The sequence below is a fragment of the Mus caroli genome, chromosome 12 (assembly GCF_900094665.2).
Source record: "Mus caroli chromosome 12, CAROLI_EIJ_v1.1, whole genome shotgun sequence".
In the NCBI taxonomy this organism is placed as follows: Eukaryota; Metazoa; Chordata; class Mammalia; order Rodentia; family Muridae; genus Mus; species Mus caroli.
The window spans coordinates 103,948,669-103,954,512 of NC_034581.1; positions in this window are offsets into that span (position 1 = coordinate 103,948,669).

Consider the following 5,844-nt stretch of genomic DNA (forward strand, 5'->3'; position numbering starts at 1 on the left):
CTGCTTTGGCTAAGGATGCCATCAGGGGCCATCCATGACACAAGAGTCTTCTGCTCTTTGCTGAAGGGTAGTCTGGGCATCTGAATGAAGGAAAATGGTGGCTCTGGATCTTTCTGCTGAGCAGAGATTCCCCTGGAAGACAACGTGGAGGGGAAAGCTAAAACTTCACTGTTCCCCAGCCTCTAAACCTGCCTGGAGAACAAACAAAGGCTATCTTATCTTGACCCTTCTTATCTTTCCCTCTCTCCACCAGCTTTGGAATCTTCTCACCCTGTCCCTAACAGTCACACAGCCCCTCAGCCCAACCTCTTTGTTCTTCGACCTCTGTCCTCTACAGGTTTTCCCTGCCCACTCCCCCCCCCAAAAAAAATTCTCTCTCTTGAGCTGTGAGCTTCATTAGATCTCTAAGGACTCTGGTCTATGCCAGAATCCTCTGAAGACTTGGTTTTTTTCGTGAGAGGGAACACTTGGCTTTCTGGGTAGGCGTCAGACTGGATGGACCCAGTGCCTGTTAGGGTTTTGTGAGGCTTAGCGAGTTTCACTGAACATTAACCTAGGCCTGGGCAGCAAAGGCATGTGTGTGTGGACACAGGCTCTGTGTCTCCAGCTAGCAGTGAATAGAAAGGGGAGAGGTTGCCACAGATCTCCCAGGATGCAGACCTCCTGATGCCTGCAATCACAGGCACCTTATCAGCTCAGGATGTCCCCTGCCATGCTATCAGGTAAAGTCCACCCCTCAAAAGCAGCAAATTCAGCTGGAAGTGACTTTACCCTGGGGACAACGGACAGCAGTGCCTGGAGAGGCTTCAGAGAGTGTGCTTGTTTTCAAGTCACTATTATTCTTTTGCCCCCCCCCCTCTACTTAAACAGAGCTCTTTAGAATTTTGTAAAAAAACCAGCCAAGTGCAGGAAAAAAAAAAAACAACATTCATAAAAACCCACACTGTGGGTTTACAGTTTCACAGTAGGGCACTTGCCTAGAATGTGCTAGGCTCCAGGTTTGATCCCAGCATGGAAAAACAAACAAAAAAAATTTTTTTCACTACTTTGAGATAACCATTTATAATTATTTTAGCTTGTTTCCTTCGTAAATATTTTCAAGCATAGTTTCATATATATGTGTTTGTATGTGTGTGTGCATAGATGTGTACTTGTCTGTGTGTGTCTGTGTGTGTGTGTGCACACGCGTGTTGTAATTGGATTTTCTCTTTCCACCATGGAGTCTGAGGATGAATTCAGTTAGTCAAGTTTGGCAGAAAGCATTTTTACCCACTGAACCTCCTCACTAGTCCTAATTTAAAATTTTTGTTATAATAAAACACACAATTTTATATTGGTTTTTACTTAAGATTTTGCTGCAAGCATTTACCACACACACACACACACACACACACACACACACGCACACATGTTAGTTTTTTTTTAACATATCAAAAGCATTCTTCACTAAAATCATTTAAAGTTATCATTTAAGTTTTACTTCTTATTGGACAGATGGGCATGCATATTCTACCTGTAGGAGACCAGCGTGCTGCCATCATTTGGTAATATCCCATAATGCACAGGCAGCCACTACTACAGAGGATGAAGGCAATGGACTGTCCTCTGGCTGGGTGGCCAGTAAGCCTGTGGGAGTCTTACTCTGCCTGATTTCCTCTTCAGAATTCAGTCTCAAGGATTAATAGTTTCCCCTTGTGAATATCTGGGTGCCTAGTCCGCCTGGGTCCTTGCCTGCCCATGCAGCCCCTTCCATTTTTCTGGGTTCATTTTTTTCTTACTATAAAAGGAAATGGCTAGGGTTAGGGTCCTGGAGCTGGGCCCAGCCTGTGACTGCAGACCTCAGCTGTGTGAAGGACATCCATCAAGCAGCAGCAGCCTATGTGGGTGCTGACCTCAGCCCCTAGTCTCGGAAGCTATGTGTGCTGTTGATCCAGGAGCCCTCGCAAGGAATGAGGCTCTACAGAGCCCACCTGCCTTGTTGGTAACTACCAAGCATAAACAAGATACCAAGGATGTTTAAATGCTGGCTTCTTCTGTTCCAGGAGATACCATACATACATTCAGGCTATTTCAGGATGGCGCAGGCCTTGTAGGAAGATGTGGAGGGGCTCTCGGCTGATCCAGTTACCACCATGTGCAGAGGCAGCAAATGCCACCATTCCTGCCCAGTGACCTAAGAGGAGTGAGAAAAGACTCTTGATCTACATGTAAAGTATCCTTGTTGCAGGCCCAGGACAGGAATGGAGGGAAGAACTGGGGGTGGGGTGGGGGGTGGGGGGGTGGGGCAGGGGAGGGGTAGGCACAGCTGTTCAGCAGTCTGCAGAGCTGGCTATATCCAAGACAGGCTAGACTCGCAGCAACTAGGAAAGACCCTAAATAGCCAGCAAAATGGAGATGGGGGAATAGGGGGTGCTGGACCTGGCTTTCAAGGGTCCCCAGAATCAGGCCTGTGTAGACTTCCCTTAGCAGAGAAGGGGTATAAGGCAGCAAAACTTCTATCCCCAAGTCCTCTGTGAAAACGTTGAAATGTTTCATGTTGGAGAGTTGTTCAGAGGCACAGGAGTCTCAGTACCCTCCCTGGCTTTGATGTGCCCCCAGGCCACTATTTCCTTGAGGCTTCCACAGGCTTCTTCCATATTTACAGCTCCCTCAGGTTGCTTCTCTTCCAGCCCTTGTACTAGGGCTTTCTGTAGGCAGTGTGGTACATGAAGAGGAGCTGGTGGAGGCCCCCTGGGGGCTACAGAATGGCCCGTTCCTGCATGGGTTAGAAGGGAAGTCAGGGCACACTAGGGTCCTTGAGCAGGCATGCTCACTGGGACCCCTTAACTTTCCCTTCGGAATTTCATCTGTCCCGAGGGTTCAGCAGGGAAGGCTGTGGAAGAGGCAGGCTTGTGCTTCCATTGCTGGCTTTCAGTGTTCGCTCTCCTATGGAGGAACAAAGCCAGCAGGCAGGGATGGGAAGCCCGGAGTACTCCATCTGTCTGGGTGGACCGTATGGCAGACACATATGTGGTTTAGGTCTACTGGAGACGGGGCTACTCCTGGGTTCAGGCCAATCCTCTTTTGCACCCCACCTCCCTACTTGCAGGTCTTTATTCCAAGCTAAGTGGCTGGTGTTGTCTCAAGTCTGTATGACCTGGTGTCTTTCTCAATTTCCTGTTAAACGTGCCAGTATGTCCATTTTCCTCCTCTTGGCCATGTGAAGCACAGGTAAGAGGTAGCCCTAGACAGACAAGGGTCACGTAGACCTGCCTTGTTCCTCCTGTGTCCCTGCAGCCCAGAGCGAAGCAGCTCTGAGACACCACCCTTCCTTCCCCTCTGTCTTCAGCTCATATCCCTTAGATCCAGCTGTCCTTTCTGCGACCGTGGGCTTTTTTTCCTTGTCCCCCTCATGTTTCCTTGCCTCCACAGCTTGGTGGTCACACACAGACACACAGGCTCCCTCTGGCTTTCCTGCAGTATTTCCAGGAGATGCACACAGTCAGGGAATAAGCCTTGTCCGTCTCCATCATGAAGGGTCTGCTTTCCTCTCTATACAGAGACAGAGTTGCAGCTATTATTTGTCCATTTTAATTCATTTGGTTGACAGGCATCAGACCTAAATCGGATTTTCAGTCGAGAGAGGAAATTTTCTAAATGCTTCATTTTTGCTCTATTGGCATGTGGCAGAAGCAGCTATGGGCTCTTCCTCTGCCTCCCACCCCTGGGGAAGACAGCAATTGTCCAAGTGTGACTTGGGGGTGCAGAACACTGCCTGTTTTCCAGGCCCTTGGAATGGCTTGGCTCAGCACATTTAAAAAAAAAGATCCTGGCATTTGTGTCCCCTTGACTCTTCCTAAAGTAGCATCTCTGGTGGGCAGTCCTGCCTTGTAAGGCAGGTGGTGGCAAGGGCCAGGAAGTATGTGGTCAGCTGGGGAGCCTGGGGACAGCGATAGTCATAAACAGCACAGGGGATTAACTCTGGCCCGCGTGGCTTTTGGGAGTTCAGAGGAATGAAGAGATGGCGCCAAGGGAGGGAGAGGTGTTGGTGTGTTTTTCGAATGCCAGGACTATAATTAAGGGGTGAGAAGATTCGTGCTAACCCGTAACCAAGGCTGCAGAAGAAATCATGAAATCTAATAGCCACAGAAGCCTGGATTTGGAACCTCACATATCCCTCGCTTTGAAGCTTATTTGAGCGTTCAGCACATTCATCAAAGGGGAGCTGGGGCTCTGACAGTGTCAGGTGGCATGTGTCTGTCTCCTGGTGCCTAAAGTAGCTCTTGGGCACCTTCAAGTCACCTGTTCCAGGACTACCTCAAAAGACACAGAGGGACTTTCCAGAGTCTTATGTGCATTTGTATAGTTGGCGGGGTCTTCATCTTAACAGAGGGCTTTCCAAGGGCATAAGCAAAGGTTCCCCAAAATACATCCATGGTAGAAAGAAATGTTGGGTGTGTGTGCCCAGGGTATGAGGGGCTGGCTGGTCCACACTCAGCAGGGGTTAAAATTTAGCCTCAAGATTGTGCCCTGAAGGCCACAGTTCCTGCAATAGGTATGGGGCAGTTGCTAGTATCTCTCTATCATAGCAAACGCTCAACAGATTTTAGTATTAAAAGGTTGTTTTTGTTTGTTTGTTTTTGATTTTTTTAAATTGGCCCTGCCTTTCTCCAAGCTCTGTGGATGTCTCCGGGGCTTCCTGGATGTGCCACGTGCAGCCCTCACTCAGAGAATGCCTGGAGAGCAACCTTTTCCTTTTCTACCATCTCTGACCACATCCTCTGGGCCTAGTGATTCCTGGAGAATCCACCCAGGCAGACTCAGTTGTGGCCAGGCCATGTGGGCACGCCGTTGCCTCAGGCGCTGGCCAACAGCCTTTCTTAGAAAGCCATGGGTTTGGTGTCCGTCCGTCCCCCCCGGCCCCCACGCAGGGCGCAGCCTGCCCTGCTGGGCACTTCTCCCTCTGGAGCTGCTTCCGGGGGAAATTGGGTTCTGGGGTCCCAAGTGGAATTTCCCGATGAGGAACGAGGTTGAGGGGGACACCGGTCTTTAAATGAGGCCACGTTAGTCAACAAATGAGAGCATTTGAGCCGGGCTTGGATGAGGCCCAGAGCTGCCCACGGGTATCCATGTTGCTCACTGGGGCAGGCAAAAGCATGAACTTGCAAAGTCTCAGCTTAATTCCTGGCGCTCGGAAAGTCCACCTCCTTCCTGAGCTGGTGGTAACTGTGCTAATCAGCTAGGCCACAAGGACAATTAGACATGACCTCGTGGGGAAGCCCTGCCAGCCTAGAGCTAGGATGACTGACTCAAGAGGGCTCTCTGGGTTTCACTCGGTCCGAGAGAGCTTTACACAGTCTCCTATGGAGATTGGGCCAACGGCTGTCCTCCTTCCCTGCTCGGGGGCTCTCAAGAAAGGTGCCCACCCTCACAATATCAACAATGAAGGTCAAGAAGCTAACCCTGAATCTGAATATGCCTCCCTCTGGCACACCGGCCTCGAGAGGGACTCTAGAAGGCTCACAGTTAAGAGAGTGCCTCAGTCTGGCTACGTCTGGCGTCTTGGAACTTTTACCCCAAGCTTGGCACCTGCCAGTCTGGACTTGTGGCCATCTCATCTCTGTATGGTACCACTCTGGTCTCAGCAGGACATGCTCTAGTCCTGCCTACTAATGGAGGATATGTTGGCTATGTGGGCCGTTATGACCCCTCTGGCCTCTCTCTAGGTAGGCTCTGTGCTCTGTAGCCTCCCTAATCCATTCTTTCTCAGCTATTCCCAACAAGAAGGCTGCCACAGCTGGGCGCGGTGGCGCACGCCTTTAATCCCAGCACTTGGGCGGCAGAGGCAGGCGGATTTCTGAGTTC